Source organism: Schistocerca americana, chromosome 4, assembly GCF_021461395.2.
Source record: "Schistocerca americana isolate TAMUIC-IGC-003095 chromosome 4, iqSchAmer2.1, whole genome shotgun sequence".
Taxonomy (NCBI): Eukaryota; Metazoa; Arthropoda; class Insecta; order Orthoptera; family Acrididae; genus Schistocerca; species Schistocerca americana.
The window spans coordinates 766,953,861-766,971,500 of NC_060122.1; the positions used below are offsets into that span (position 1 = coordinate 766,953,861).

Consider the following 17,640-nt stretch of genomic DNA (forward strand, 5'->3'; position numbering starts at 1 on the left):
CCCTGTGACGTAGCTGGGTTGGCAGAGTGGGGACTCGCTCGCTCGCTCTTCAGTTTACCGGCAGACTATAGCTGTGGTCCACCACCAGCCATAGACGAGAGGAGTGAACGACAGCTGCGGAGATTTGTAGCGAGAAGTGGAACTGCTGAACAACTGAATACACAGCTGAACCAAGAGGCTGCCAAAGTTCATCCTCAACGACCGTTCAGAGAATTTTGTTACTTATGGGCCTCTGCAGCAGGCACCTGTTTCATTGACCGTGCTGACTGCTCTGTTCATCATCGACAGAGGCTGGAATTTACACGACAGTACCGCAACTGGGCTTCCAAAGTGTGGCCACAAAAGGCCTTTTTTCAGATGAAGCACATTTTTTACTCCATCAGACAGATTGCCACTGACGTGTAGGCGTGAAACGTCTGGAGGCAAAAGGTCCAGGCCAGAGGAGAGAACGCTTTTGTGGCATTCCCTAGGTGATCTCATCATTCTGAAAGGCGCTGTGGATCAACACAAGTATGCACTTATCCTTGGGAACCATGTCCATTCCTACGTGATGTGGTATCGCGTATCAGTGCCACCCACATGGCATATCAAGGGTGGTAACGGAACGGCATGTTTCCGTCTGACGCTGACAGCAGTCGCGTGGGATCTGGCAGACCCAATGGCGCGCGTCCACCGAGCCACACCTGCACCAGCTCCGTATTACAAGCGCCCTCTGCCGTCACAATACAGGACGGACGGCATCACCTGCTCAGCACGCGCGCGCTTCGAGTCACTACACTACGACACCTTCGTTCGTGCTTCATCCTTGTTTACACTCTGTTTCTTGCTGCTTATTACATCTACATCAACATCTACATCTACATATTCCGCAATCCACCATAAGGTGCGTGGCGGAGGGTACCTCGTACCCCAACTAGCATCTTCTCTCCCTGTTCCATTCCCAAACAGAAAGAAGGAAAAATGACTGCCTAAATGTCTCTGTACGAGCCCTAATCTCTCTTATCTTGTCTTTGCGGTCTTTCCGCGAAATATAAGTTGGCGGCAGTAAAATCGTACTGCAGTCAGCCTCAAATGCTGGTTCTCTAAATTTCCCTTGTAGCGATTCACGAAAAGAACGCCTCCTTTCCTCCAGAGACTCCCACCGGAGTTCCTGAAGCATTTCCGTAACACTCGCGTGATGATCAAACCTACCAGTAACAAATCTAGCAGCCCGCCTCTGAATTGCTTCTATGTCCTCCCTCAATCCGTCCTGATAGGGATCCCAAACGCTCGAGCAGTACTCAAGAATAGGTCGTATTAGTGTTTTATAAGCGGCCTGCTTTACAGATGAACCACATCTTCCCACAATTCTACCAATGAACCGAAGACGACTATCCACCTTCCCCACAACTGCCATTACATGCTTGTCCCACTTCATACCGCTCTGCAATGTTACACCCAAATATTTAATCGACGTGACAGTGTCAAGCGCTACACTACTAATGGAGTATTCAAACGTTACGGGATTCGTTTTCCTATTCATCTGCATTAATTTACATTTATCTATATTTAGAGTTAGCTGCCATTCTTTACACCAATCACAAATCCTGTCCGTGTCATCTTGTATCCCCCTACAGTCACTCAACGACGACACCTTCCCGAAAACCACAGCATCATCAGCAAACAGCCGCACGTTGCTATTCACCATATCCAAAAGCTCATTTATGTAGACAGAAAACAACAGCGGACCTACTACACTTCCCTAGGGCACTCCAGATGATACTCTCACCTACTATGAACACTCACCATCGAGTACAACGTACTAGGTTCTATTACTTAAGAAGTCTTCCAGCCACTCACATATTTCGGAACCAATCCCATATGCTCGTACCTTAGTTAGGAGTCTGGAGTGGGGCACCGAGTCAAACGCTTTCCGGAAGTCAAGGAATATGGCATCCATCTGATACACTTCATCTATGGTTCGCAAGATATCATGTGGAAAAAGAGCGAGTTGCGTTTCGCAGGAGCGATGCTTTCTAAAGCCGTGCTGATGCATGGACAGCAAATTCTCTGTCTCAAGGAAATTCATTATATTCGAACTGAGAATATGTTCGAGAACCCTGCAACAAACCGATGTTAAGGATATTGGTCTGTAATTTTGAGGATCCATCCTTCTACCCTTCTTATATACAGGCGTCACCTGCCCTTTTTTCCAGTCGCTCGGGACTTCGCTTTGGGTAAGCGAGCCGGCCGGTGTGGCCGAGCGGTTCTACGCACTTTAGTTTGGAACCGCGTGGCCGCTACGGTCGCAGGTTCGAATCCTGCCTCGGGCATGGACGTATGTGATGTCCTTAGGTTAGTTCGGTTTAAGTAGTTCTAAGTTCTAGGGGACTGATGACCTCAGATGTTAAGTCCCATAGTGCTCAGAGCCATTTGAACAATTTTTGGGCAAGAGATTTGCGATAAATGCAAGCTAAGTAAGGAGCCAATGTAGTAGAGTACTCTCTGTAAAACCGAATTGGAATCCCATCAGGACCTGGCGATTTATTTATTTTCAACCCATTCAGCTGCTTCACAACCCCAGTGATGTCTATCACTATGTCCTCCATACGGGAATCTGTACGAGACTCAAACGGCGGTATGTTTGTACGATCCTCCTGCGTGAAAGATTTCTCAAATGCTAAATCTAAAATTTCAGCTTTCGTTTTGCTGTCTTCTGTTGCCAGGGCAGACTGATCAGTGAGTGACTGGATGGAAGCCTTCGACCCGCCTACCGATTTTACGTAAGACCAGAATTTCCTTGTTTTCAGCAACATCTTGTGCTAAGGTATGACGGTGGCAGTGGTTGTATGCTTCGCGCATCGCTCTTTTTACAGCAGCACGAATCTCTACTAACTTTTGCCTGTCCTCATTCTCCCGATCTTCCTTGTACCGCGAGTGCAACTGTCTTTACTTCCTGAGCATTCTCCGAATTGCGCTGTTAAACCACGGTGGGTCTTTTCCGTCCGTAACCCACTTTTTCGGAACATACTTGTCCAATGCGTGATTTACAATGTGTTTAAAATTTGCCCATAATTCTTCCACGTCCATCGTACCGGAAGTAAATGAAGTCGATTCATTTACTAAGTGGGATGCTAACAACTGCTTATCTGCTCTTTCTAGTAAGAATACTCTCCTAGCCTTCTGGACCGACTTTCTAACTTTCGTAACCATAGTCGTAATGACAACATCAAGATCACTAATCCCTGTCTCAACACTGACACCGTCGATGAGGTCTGGTCTGTTCGTGGCTGCCAGATCTAAAATATTTCGATTACGCGTTGGCTGAGTCTTCGTAAGCTTGGAGAAATACAAGTTAAGTAAATCTTCTGTTTGAAGTGATATCTTGTTCACTTATCATTTCTGCTCCTGTTCAGCTTTCCTATGACAACTGCCGCACTACTCTGCGGCCCACCTCTCTTTCCGCTGTGTACGTGTAGTTTGTTTCTACTTGGCACGATGGCTTCTATCAGTAGGCACTCAGCACTCCGTCTTCAGGCCACAAGTGGCCCATCGGGATCATCCGACCGCCGTGTCATCCTCAGTTGAGGATGCGGACAGGAGGGGCGTGTGGTCAGCACACGGTTCTCCCGCTCGTTACGATGGTTTTCTTTGACCGGAGCCGATACTAATAGGTCGAGCAGCTCCTCAATTGGCATCACGAGGCTGAGTGCACCCCGAAAAATGGCAACAGTGCATGGCGGCCCAGATGGTCACCCATCCAAGTGCCGACCACGCCCGACAGCGCTTAACTTCGGTGATCTGACGGGAACCGGTGTACCCACTGTGGCAGGCCCGTTGCTCTATCAGTGGGACAGTGCAACATATCAAAAGGCTAGCAGTGTACGTGCTTGGTTTGAAGAGCACCAGGATGAGTTTGCTGTACTTCCCTGGCCACCAAACTCCACAGATTTAAACCCAGTCGAGAATGTCTGAGACCACCTCGATCTAGCTGTTTGCTCAGTAGGCTGAGAAACTTAGGACAGCTGGCCACGGTACTGGAGTAGGAGCAGCTCCAAATCGCTGCCGGCACGTTCCAGAATCTCAAATCACTCTCTTCCTGCACGTCTCGCATTAGTCTGTGCCGCAAAAGATGGTTATTCATGCTTTTGACAGGTGGTCACATTAATGTGACTGGACGGTGTACACCCAGTTAGAAAAAGGAGCATACGAGGGCGGTTTGAAAAGTTCTCAGAGCAGAATAGAAAAGAAGTACTCACATTACCGAAAATTTTTTCAATTTTTCAATGTAGTCTCCTTGTAGATTAATGCACTTGGTCCAACGATGTTCCAGTGCCTCGATCCCATCTCGAAAATGAGTTTCCTCCAGGCCTGCGCCGGCTTGAGTGGCCATGCGGTTCTAGGCGCTACAGTCTGGAGCCGAGCGACCGCTACGGTCGCAGGTTCGAATCTTGTCTCGGGCATGGATGTGTGTGATGTCCTTGGGTTAGTTAGGTTTAATTAGTTCTAAGTTCTAGGCGACTGATAACCTCAGAAGTTGAGTCGCATAGTGCTCAGAGTCAGTTTGAACCAGGCCTGCAAAATAGTTGTCAATTCCGGCTATCAATTCTTCGTTTGAAGTGAATCTTCGTCCAGCAAGAAAAATTTTCGGTTTTGGGAAGAGATGGAAGTGCGACGGAGCCATATCAGGTGAATAAGGCGAGTGTGGCAACAATTAATACCTAAGTTCGTGTAATTTTGCCATGGCGATGGCACATGTTTTCGATCCAGCGTCGAGAGCAGCGGCACCCATCTTACAGATAATTTTTTCATTTCTAATTCTTCAGTTAAAATGTGATATACCCTTTCAGATAACACCTGGAAACAGTGAGCAATTTCACGTACTTTCAATCTGCGATCCTCCATGACCATTTTGTGCACCTTTGTAAATCTTTCTGTGGTAGTGACACATCTTGGCCGACCACCGCGTGGATCATCATCTAAGCACTCCCGACCAAATTTAAATTCATTTGTCCTCTTGGCAACAGTTGAATATGAAGGAGCAAAGTCCTCCTGTGTATTCTGGGAATCGGCATGAATGTCCTTTGCCTTCATGCCTTTCTTTACTAAGCACTTAGTTACTGCTCGAATCTCGATTTTTCCCATCTTCGCAAATCGCTACGCGGAAACAACAGGCCGACGTCACCGCCACAGCTATCTCGCAAGAGCACTGACGTGGCACATGTTTACAGGCTACAGTCCAATGAATATCGCGTGAACAACTCGTTGCGCTAGCGCTAACCTCTCGTGGTGATTCCGAGAACGTTTCAAACCACCCTCGTAAAACCAAATATACTTCTTGGATGTAACAATAAACGTGTATGACAATAAGCAAAAGTTTGACATTAATAGAAAGCTATCAGCGACAGACATAATTATAAATGTTACATCAAACGATTCAAAAAACCACAAACTAGCAGCTTTCATAACATGACACATAGGCTGAACAAAATCCGATTTAGTCGAGAAAACCATGGAAAGAACTAGAAGCAATACAGTTCATAGCCAAAAACAATGGATTTAACACCCAGAAAATGGAAATGAACAGAGGATACAAGCACCACAATACTCCACAAACTACACTACTGGCCATTGAAATTGCTAAACCACGAAGATGACGTGCTACAGACGGGAAATTTAACCGACAGGAAGAAGATGCTATGATATGCAAATGATTAGCTTTTCAGAGCATTCACACAAGTTTGGCGCCGGTGGCGACACCTACAACGTGCTGACATGAGGAAAGTTTCCAACCGATTTCTCATACACAAACAGCAGTTGACCGGCGTTGCCTGGTGAAACGTTGTTGTGATGCCTCGTGTAAGGAGGAGAAATGCGTACCATCACGTTCCCAAGGTCGTATTGTAGCCTATCGCAATTGTGGTTTATCGTATCGCGACACTGCTGCTCGCGTTGGTCGAGATCCATTGACTGTTAGCAGAATATGGAATCGGTGGGTTCAAGAGGGTAATTCGGAGCGCCGTGCTGGATCCCAACGGCCTCGTATCACTAGTAGTCGAGATGACAGGCGTCTTATCCGCATGGCTGTAACGGATCGTGCAGCCGCATCTTGATCCCTGAGTCAACAGATGGGGACGTTTGCAAGGTAACAACCATCTGCACGAACAGTTCGACGACGTTTGCAGCAGCATGGACTATCAGCTCGGAGACGATGGCTGCGGTTACCCTTGACGCTGCAGACAGGAGCGTCTGCGATGGTGTACTCAACGACGAACTTGGGTGCACGAATGGCAAAACGTCATTTTTTCGGATGAATCCAGGTTCTGTTTACAGCATCATGATGGTCGGATTCGTGTTTGCCGACATCGCCGTGAGCGCACATATGAAGGAGCGTGTATTCGTCATGGCCATACTGTCGTATCACAAGGCGTGATGGAATGGGGTGCCATTGGTTAAACGTCTCGGTCACCTCTTGTTCGAATTGACGGCACTTTGAATGGTGGACGTTATATTTCAGATTTGTTACGACCCTCGGCTCTACCCTTCATTCGATCCCTGCGAAACCCTACATTTCAGCAGGATAATGCATGACCGCATGTTACAGGTCCTGTACGGACCTTTCTGGATACAGAAAGTGTTCGACTGCTGCCCTGGCCAGCACATTCTCCAGATCTCTCACCAATTAAAAACGTCTAGCCAATGGTGGTCGAGCAACCGGCTCGTCACAATACGCCAGTCACTACTCTTGATGAATTGTGGTATCGTGTTGAAGCTGCATGGGCAGATGTACCTGTACACGCCATCCAAGCTCCGTTTGACTCAATACCCAGGCGTATCAAGGCCGTTATTACGGCCAGAGGTGGTTGTTCTGGGTACTGATTTCTCATGATCTATGGACCCAAATTGCGTGAAAATGTAATCACACGTCAGTTCTAGTATAATATATTTGTCAAATGAATACCGGTTTATCATCTGCATTTCTTCTTGGTGTAGCAATTTTAATGGCTAGTAGTGTATGTGGACTCTACAGTACATACACAACACGAACACTCGTGATATAATTAATAAAAAATGAATGGTACACTTTAACATACAAACACAAGTCAACACACAGAATAGCAAAGATACTGAGAAACAAGGGTCTCACATAGCGTGCAGAACAAGAGACACACTCCATTCACATTTGTAAACACCAACAGAAAAACCACTGAGCAGACTCTTCACATGATAACATGTTTCGTTGAATGATTTAATATAGAGCACCATGTTATGTCTCTGCATGTACTGACAGCCTCGCCTGTGCCAGGTAGCCGGCAAAGTCTCAGTGTCGTCCTCGTGTTCCAGAATGTGGCTTTTAGTGTATGGCACTGACATTTTTAGGTCAAGACACCAAAACATTTCTGTTACTTCGTGATAATTAGATCCGAAGACTGTTGGTGACTTCGGGCGTGAGTTACATATATGCTTTATTTATGAATTATAGAAGGCTACTATAAATGATTCATTCTTTTTCAAAGCTCTATATTTTCCAAAGTATTACGTGTACAAATATGAGTGATCCATGAATAGTACCGTAAACTAATCGAATTTACATTCTGCACTCTACAAGAGTTCTGTTAGTGCCCCTATGGTGACACGACGCACCTCCAAGAGGTAGTAATGTTCATACCATACCTTATGCAGCCACACTTTGTCAGTGGTTCAAATGGCTCTGAGCACTATGGGACTTAACTTCTGAGGTCATCAGTCCCCTAGAACGTAGAAATACTTAAACCTAACTAACCTAAGGACATCACACACATCCATGCCCGAGGCAGGATTCGAACCTGCGATCGTATCGGTCGCGCGGTTCAGGACTGTAGCGCCTAGAACCACTCGGCCACTCCGGCCGGCTTTGTCAGTGGTCATCATAGCAGTACTGTTGCGTTCGCTGAGCTGTTCAGGTGTTCTTAATCGTAAGTATGTATGTGAACACGGTTCCCCAAAGGAAAAAGTCACAATTCATTAGGTCAGGCGACCTACGGGACCAAGGGAACAGACCCACATCCTCTTCATCACTGTGTCCAATCCAGCGATGTGGAAGTTCATCGTTCAGGTGGCGACAAACATCGAAACTACAATAAGCGGGTACACCGTCTTGTTGAACGGTGAATTTTTCGGAATTAGTATCCAGTTGTCGGAAACAACCATAACATGTCAAGGTAAGAGGTGCCATCAGAGTCTTTTCATAGAAGAAAAACGGCCGTTACAGCTTCGTTTGTGACACTGCACAGAAAACGTAAACCTCCGGCAAGTCTCGTTCATGGGCCACAATTTAATGAGGATTTTCAGTGCCCCACACTCTCAAAATTGTGGCGACTAATCTTTCCCGATTAACTGAAGGTTGCTTCTTCGCTTAATGTTATCTTGGAGGTGAAATGTCCACCCTCAAGTGCTTTCTGCAGAACTGAAGGCGCCTGCCATTCTAGCCGGCCGGAGTGGCCGTGCGGTTCTAGGCGCTGCAGTCTGGAACCGAGGGACCGCTGCGGTCGCAGGTTCGAATCCTGCCTCGGGCATGGATGTGTGTGATGTCCTTAGGTTACTTAGGTTTAAGTAATTCTAAGTTCTAGGCGACTGATGACCTCAGAATTAAGTCGCATAGTGCTCAGAGCCGTTTGAGCCAGCCTGCCATTCTCTCCAGGTTTTAATTGTTGCACGTGTTGACCGCCCAAATATTGCCAAGATCGTTTCGACTACGGCGCAGACGTTTCTATGGGAACACACTTCCACACAATTACGATCTCTCTCCATGCGATTTTCATATTCTTTAGAACCCAGATGAAAGACATTCGTGGCCGTCAATTTGCTTCGGACGAAGAGCTGCACGCCTGGGACATTCATGGTTGCGTAGTCAACAGGAAATTACCGCGTGGTTATAACTAAAGAGCAGCTGCCAACTGAGGTCCAGTCTGGTTGCAATTACCATATGGTAGCGAAACTCGGTAGACATCCTAATGAGTTAATGCGGAACCGATTGTGCTGAAAAAAAAAAAGTAGTTCCACTTTTGGCCCCCAGATGCAAATCTGGCGCTGTGAATCCAAGAAAGATGTATATAAATGTTTCTATATGTAACAGGTTAGGAAAGGAACATGGGCAGAATAGGCCAAACAAGTGAGAAAGTCATAATGTTGGTTCATTATTAACTGTCTCTTGCACAGTTTGTTCAACATGAGCACTGGAGACGTCGACAACATCCCACAGCGCCAGATTTGCACCTGGTAGCCAAAACTGGAACTATTTTTTCCAGGGTAAATAGGTTCCGCATTAAAGCATTAGCACATGTACAAAGTTTCGCTGCCATATGATAATTACAGCCAAACTGGACCTCCGTGAGTCGCTGCATTTGTTTGACAACCACCACGATTTTCATGAAGCCATTGACCTTCGTACCTCACAGTGTGATAAACATATTAACAATTATGGCGATTACTTTTGAAATAATAAACAATTAACTTAGTTTTTTCCTGTCTGTCTCGTTTCCCTTTGACTGCTTCTTGTTGTTGTTGTTGTCTTCAGTCCTGAGACTGGTTTGATGCAGCTCTCCATGCTACTCTATCCTGTGCAAGCTTCTTCATCTCCCAGTACCTACTGCAACCTACATCCTTCTGAATCTGCTTAGTGTATTCATCTCTTGGTCTCCCCCTATGATTTTTACCCTCCACGCTGCCCTCCAATACTAAATTGGTGATCCCTTGATGCCTCAGAACATGTCCTACCAACCGATCCCTTCATCTGGTCAAGTTGTGCCACAAACTTCTCTTCTCCCCAATCCTATTCAGTACTTCCTCATTAGTTATGTGATCTACCCATCTAATCTTCAGCATTCTTCAGTAACACCACATTTCAAAAGCTTCTATTCTCTTCTTGTCCAAACTATTTACCGTCCATGTTTCACTTCCATACATGGCTACACTCCATACAAATACTTTCAGAAATAACTTCCTGACACTTAAATCTATACTCGATGTTAACAAATTTCTCTTCTTCAGAAACGCTTTCCTTGCCATTGCCAGTCTACATTTTATATCCTCTCTACTTCGTCCATCATCAGTTATTTTGCTCCCCAAATAGCAAAACTCCTTTACTACTTTAAGTGTCTCATTTCCTAATCTAATACCCTCAGCATCACCCGACTTAACTCGACTACATTCCATTATCCTCGTTTTGCTTTTGCTGATGTTCATCTTATATCCTCCTTTCAAGACACCATCCATTCCGTTCAACTGCTCTTCCAAGTCCTTTGCTGTCTCTGCCAGAGTTACAATGTCATCGGCGAACCTCAAAGTTTTTATTTCTTCTCCATGGATTTTAATACCTACTCAAATTTTTCTTTTGTTTCCTTTACTGCTTGCTCAATATAGAGATTGAATAACATCGGGGAGAGGCTACAACCCTGTCTTACTCCCTTCCCAACCACTGCTTCCCTTTCATGTCCCTCAACTCTTATAACTGCCATCTGGTTTCTGTACAAGTTGTAAATAGCCTTTCGCTCCCTGTATTTTACCCCTGCCACCTTTAGAATTTGAAAGAGAGTATTCCAGTCAACATTGTCAAAAGCTTTCTCTAAGTCTACAAATGCTAGAAACGTAGGTTTGCCTTTCCTTAATCTTTCCTCTAAGGTAAGTCGTAAGGTCAGTATTGCCTCACGTGTTCCAGTATTTCTACGGAATCCAAACTGATCTTCCCCGAGGTAGGCTTCTGCTAGTTTTTCCATTCGTCTGTAAAGAATTCGTGTTAGTACTCTGCAGCTGTGACTTATTAAACTGATAGTTCGGTAATTATCACATCTGTCAACACCTGCTTTCTTTGGGATTGGAATTATTATATTCTTCTTGAAGTCTGAGGGTATTTCGCCTGTTTCATACATCTTGCTCACCAGATGGTAGAGTTTTGTCAGGACTGGCTCTCCCAAGGCCGTCAGTAGTTCCAATGGAATGTTGTCTACTCTGGGGGCCTTGTTTCGACTCAGGTCCTTCAGTGTTCTGTCAAACTCTTCACGCAGTATCGTATCTCCCATTTCATCTTCATCTACATCCTCTTCCATTTCCATAATATTGTCCTCAAGTGCATCGCCCTTGTATAGACCCTCTGTATACTCCTTCCACCTTTCTGCTTTCCCTTCTTTGCTTAGAACTGGGTTTCCATCTGAGCTCTTGATGTTCATACATGTGGTTCTCTTATCTCCAAAGGTCTCTTTAATTTTCCTGTAGGCAGTATCTATCTTACTCCTAGTGAGATAAGCCTCTACATCCTTACATTTGTCCTCTAGCCATCCCTGCTTAGCCATTTTGCACTTCCTGTCGATCTCATTTTTGAGACGTTTGTATTCCTTTTTGCCTGCTTCATTTACTGCATTTTTATATTTTCTCCTTTCATCAATTAAATTCAATATTTCTTCTGTTACCCAAGGATTTCTACTAACCCTCTTCTTTTTACGTACTTGATCGTCTGCTGCCTTCACTACTTCATCCCTCAGAGCTACCCATTCTTCTTCTACTGTATTTCTTTCCCCCATTCCTATCAATTGTTCCCTTATGCTCTCCCTGAAACTCTGTACAACCTCTGGTTCTTTCAGTTTATCCAGGTCCCATCTCCTTAAATTCCCACCTTTTTGCAGTTTCTTCAGTTTTAATCTACAGGTCATAACCAATAGATTGTGGTCAGAGTCCACATCTGCCCCTGGAAACGTCTTACAATTTAAAACCTAGTTCCTAAATCTCTGTCTTACCATTATATAATCTATCTGATACCTTTTAGTATCTCCAGGGTTCTTCCATGTATACAACCTTCTATCATGATTCTTAAACCAAGTGTTAGCTATGATTAAGTTGTGCTCTGTGCAAAATTCTATCAGGCGGCTTCCTCTTTCATTTCTTCCCCCCAATCCATATTCACCTACTACGTTTCCTTCTCTCCCTTTTCCTACACTCGAATTCCAGTCACCCATGACTATTAAATTTTCGTCTCCCTTCACTATCTGAATAATTTCTTTTATTTCATCATACATTTCTTCAATTTCTTCGTCATCTGCAGAGCTAGTTGGCATATAAACTTGTACTACTGTAGTAGGTGTGGGCTTCGTATCTATCTTGGCCACAATAATGCGTTCACTATGCTGTTTGTAGTAGCTTACCCGCATTCCTATTTTCCTATTCATTATTAAACCTACTCCTGCATTACCCCTAATGGACTTTGTGTTTATAACCCTGTAGTCACCTGACCAGAAGTCTTGTTCCTCCTGCCACCGAACTTCACTAATTCCCACTATATCTAACTTTAACCTATCCATTTCCCTTTTTAAATTTTCTAACCTACCTGCCCGATTAAGGGATCTGACACTCCACGCTCCGATCCGTAGAACGCCAGTTTTCTTTCTCCTGATAACGACATCCTCTTGAGTAGTCCCCGCCCGGAGATCCGAATGGGGGACTATTTTACCTCCGGAATATTTTACCCAAGAGGATGCCATCATCATTTAATCATACAGTAAAGCTGCATGCCCTCGGGAAAAATTACGGCCGTAGTTTCCCCTTGCTTTCAGCCGTTCGCAGTACCAGCACAGCAAAGCCGTTTTGGTTATTGTTACAAGGCCAGATCAGTCAATCATCCAGACTGTTGCCCTTGCAACTACTGAAAAGGCTGCTGCCCCTCTTCAGGAACCACACGTTTGTCTGGCCTCTCAACAGATACCCCTCCGTTGTGGTTGTACCTACGGTGCGGCTATCTGTATCGCTGAGGCACGCAAGCCTCCCCACCAACGGCAAGGTCCATGGTTCATGGGGGGGAGGGACTGCTTCTTATATTTAAGCAAATGATGTGTACATATTTCCAGTTACCGCCCCCGGTAGCTGAGTGGCTGGTTGGCCACTGTAATAAAAAACTGAGTGGAAGGATCAACATACGAACTTGACTGGATGTCATGTGACGTCCGCAACGACCAAACACAACGAAAAAAAAAAGTGGTCAGCGCGACAGGATGTCAATCCTAAGGGCCTGGGTTAAATTCCCGTCTGGATTGGAGATTTTCTCCGCTCAGGGACTGGGTATTGTGTTGTCCTAATCATCATCATCATTTCATCCCCATCGACGCGCAAGTCGCCGAAGTGGCGTCAACTCGAAAGACTTGCACCCGGCGAACGGTCTACCCGACGGGAGGCCCTAGTCACACGACATTTCATTTCAATAATTATTTTTCTACACTCTTCTCTGAAAAATACTTGACAGTCAGATAATTGTCTATTCCCACAACTATTCAGTTATGAGACATACTTCTGATAACCCTTTTGAATACCAACCAGTCATTTTTTCCACTTCATTTAACATAATTGTATATAAAAGGACAAATTTTTGTACATATTTAATGGATCGGAGGATATAAATATAATTTTTGCTGCACTCGGGTAATAATACAAAGAATACCAATACGACTCCTGGAATATAATACTGAACCGCCGAGTCTGTTTTCAACAGCCAGTCACAGCAAAATTAACTGATAGTTGTTAATAGCCTCCAAAAACCATTAATATAAAAAAATAACTGAGGATTGAATAACTGGTATAGCAAAGTGATGGTTTAGTCCATCTCTATTGTCAGCTCCAAATCCACGCAGAGTCCATTTGCAACAAAAGCGTTACGACAAGATGTTTTTACAATCAATAAACGATTTGAGAAATTTGCTTTCTCTTTCATGGGAACAAAATACGCTCCTAATATAGTTTAATCACCAGAGAGTCAAGATGTTTATTACAGTAACTAAGAAAAGACGAAATCACTTGTAAATGAAAGAAGACATCGGTGTTGGCTTGCTTTTATCTGACAGCTGTGAAAATGGGAGTTTATGTTAATACAATAATTGTATTCACATGTTGCTAAATAAAATTCAGTATTGCAAAATTTCTCAACCAACAGTTCTAGTTAAAAGTAAATTTCATCCTTCACTATACGGTTCAAATGGCTCTGAGCACTATGCGACTTAACTTCTGAGGTCATCAGTCACCTAGAACTTAGAACTAATTAAACCTAACAACTAACATAAGGACATCACACACATCCATGCCCGAGACAGGATTCGAACCTGCGACCGTAGTGGTCGCTCGGCTCCAGACTGTAAAGCCTAGAACCGCACGGCCACTCCGGCCGGCCTTCACTATACGTATACTCCGAAAAGTCTTAGTGAAGCTGACAGCGGCCGCGTATCACTGTACTGGAACACATGAAAATGAGTGCGATAAATTTTTGTGGAGTGAAATACGCCATGAGAATTACCTTAAGAAAAGGGAAACAAAAGACTTGTTGATGTGTAGCTGGGAGCTTACGCAAAATGAAGTTTCGAAGGAAAAGACAACATATTAGTAGAGCGAGAAACTCCAACGGTTGTTTACCAAAGTTCAAGGTGCGTAAGATGATATCAGACAATAATATTGATGCCAGGAAGACAAAAAAATGGTTCAAATGGCTCTGAGCACTATGGTACTTGACATCTATGGTCATCAGTCCCCTAGAACTTAGAACTACTTAAACCTAACTAACCTAAGGACATCACACAACACCCAGTCATCACGAGGCAGAGAAAATCCCTGACCCCGCCGGGAATCGAACCCGGGAACCCGGGCGTGGGAAGCGAGAACGCTACCGCTCCAGCACGACATCTTATCTGGATTTCATTACATCGACATATTCATATGATGAACCGCTTATCGGAAGACGATACGCAGAAAGCAATTTAAAACGCATTACCAGTTTCGTGCCCAGTGTCACTCAGAAAAATTAAGGTAGCTAAGAAAGCGAGCTTAAGCACAGATAGGAGTTACCGAGAGTTCTGTGGAAAAAAAGATATTTTTTCTTGTTCTCGTGGAATCATAAAAGATGATAAGTAAATCCTGGAAATGATGCCGCCCCATTTATTACGCTGAGCTTTTTATCACTGTGTATCACAGTAATGCTTTATGTGTCCGTACTTCGTAGTTAAGTGGTTACCGTCTCTACTTCTAGAGAACTGAGTCCTGGGTTCAGTTCCCCGCCGGGTCGGAGATTTTCTTCACTCGGAGATGGGTGTTTGTGTTGTTCTAACGATTTCGTCTCATCTTCATTGACGTAGAAGTCTCCGAAGTGCCGTCAAAGTGAAAGACTTGCACCAGGAAGCCGAACAGCCCGGAACGTTGTCTCCTTGTCAAAAATTCCATATGGACATTTAATTTAATGCACGATACAAAACACTGCACCGTAGGAAGCAAATTTACTAGTGTTTACAAGTCCGGAGCGCTCGTGAGGACCCTTTTAATGTCAAGCTTTTAACAAGTTTTCGGAATATTGGGCCATGCTACCATGGCTTCTCTTTGAACTGGAGAAAGAAATGTTGGTTTTTAATGATCTGACGACAGCGAATGTAGTGAAGACGATCTAGCTACAAATGAACGACGACGAGAAACGAAATAGGCCAATCCGACGTTCAGCTGAAATAATTTAAAAAATCACCGAAAACCTAAATCTGGGTACCCGCCCAAGGTTTGAAGGCTGATCCTTTCGAACGGGAGACGGCATTTTAACTAAACTACCTTACGGACAAGTGAAGCACTCAGAAGGTGAGAAGGAAACGTAATGAGGCTTCATGGGTTGAGAGGTAACGTAACGGTATTTCATTGATCACGAAATCAAGTCAAATTGAAAAAGAATTTGGTAGTGAGAGCCCACCTATCAGTAGGATGTTGCACCCCCTTTGGCCTGGATCCTTTCGCTGATTCAGTTAAGGGTGTCTCAAAGCAGTTGTATCCTTTCCTGAGGTAAACCGGCCACAAATATTCTGAATAGTCCTTGATATCCAGCACACTGGCGCTGGGACGAAGTTGCCGCTCGAGCTGAGCCCACACATATTATATCAGGGACACATGTGGAAAACGTGCTGGCCACGGGATTACCTCAGCATTATGCAAAAAGTTCAGAGGCACGTGCCACGTGTGGACAAGCATTGTTCTGTCGAAAAACGTCACCGTAATAGTGTCACAAAAGAGGCAACACTCGAGGACTCAGAATGACCGTGAACTGCCAGTGTGACATCAGCGTTCCTCCAATCACTACTAGCCGTGAGCTGAAATCAATCACGATGGTGCCCCACACCACGACGCCAGCAGTAACAGTGCTGAGCCTGTCCAAGACATTGGACTAAGGAGACACAGCGCGAAGTCGCAGCTATACTAGCTGATGACGATGGTCATCCAGGATAGTGAAGGTCCGCGATTCATTGCTGAGCACAATGCGACGCCGTTCATCAGCATTCCAAGCTACCCGGTCACGGCACCATTACCAACGCAGCCGTTTGTGATGTGCCAACAATAGTCTACACAAAAGATGGTGATTCCCTAGCCCGGCTGCGGTTAGTTTCTGACCAATGGTGCGGGGTGACACATAGTGTTGCTCGGAGTCCATTACTTCTGCCGGATGATAGGTGCGGCAACAGCCTTGCCGCAGTGGCTACACCGGTTCCCGTGAGATCACCGAAGTTAAGCGCTCTTGGGCGTGGTCAGTACTTGGATGGGTGACCATCCTGGCCGCCATGCGCTGTTGCCGGTTTTCGGCGTGCACTCAGCCTCATGATGCCAATTGAGGAGCTACTCGACCGAATAGTAGTGGTTTCAGTCAAGAATACCATCATAACGACCGGGAGAGCGGTGTGCTGACCCCACGCCGCTCCTATCTGCATCCTCCTCTGAGGATGACACGGCGGTCGGATGGTCCCGATGGGCCACTTCTGGCCAGTAGAAGGAGTGGTGGATGGTAGGTGCAGACGTGAAAGAGTTACGATATAACTGGTGTACAATGCAGTTATCCTCTCACATGGTGGTAGGACGTGGCTGACCGGAACCTTGATAACGTGTATGCATGCCCTCACGTTTCCATGCAATCCATCATCCAATCACTGCCAAATCCAAATTCTCCACAAAAAATTGGATACTGCACGATTAGGCCATCCAGTCAAATCGAGACTCATAACGCGACTCCTTTCGAACTGTGCGTGATACTGATAACGCTGTGTCACATGAGTAGTTGGCACCTATGTCCTTCGCAGTTATTGCTCAATTTCTGGCGCTGTTGCGCCCCTTATACAGTCAACCATGCCTGGCAGCGACGGTAATCACAACAACACTAATTTACTCTGGCAGCCGTTCTCCCTGTCACAGAAAATCGCAACTCCAATGATTTACATACCCGCCGATGACGTGTACGTGTGCGAAGTAACAATGCCATCGGACTGTGCCTTTTGAGTGCTTCACTTTTTTTCTGGTCAGGCAGTACATATCTATAATAAAACCATCGAGTCGATCTGTCTGTCTGAACATGCTAATCTCCAAAACCACTAGACGAATTTTCTTGGGGGTTCTGCAGGTACTTGAGTACAGCTTTGGGCACCATGTAAGCTTTATTTTATCAAAATCAGATCACGGAAAAAATCTATCCATATATATTATAAAAGTGTGTGTATGTATGTATGCATGTTCCACATCTCCTCCAAATCCACTGGATCGATTTCGACCACTTTTCGTAAACATATCAAGAATCATTGTGGGAGTAAGAACTGCGTATCTATCAAAGGAGTTGGGGTGGGGGTGAAAAAGAAGTTTAGACCA

The 17,640-nt window shown here is 45.0% G+C and overlaps 2 pseudogenes; one reads left to right on the plus strand and one right to left on the minus strand.

Moving 5' to 3' along the window:
• Positions 1-3,703: 3,703 nt before the first annotated feature.
• LOC124614373 lies at positions 3,704-3,821 on the minus strand (annotated as a pseudogene).
• A 12,643-nt stretch (positions 3,822-16,464) lies between these two features.
• On the plus strand, positions 16,465-16,582 carry LOC124614341 (annotated as a pseudogene).
• Positions 16,583-17,640: the final 1,058 nt, after the last annotated feature.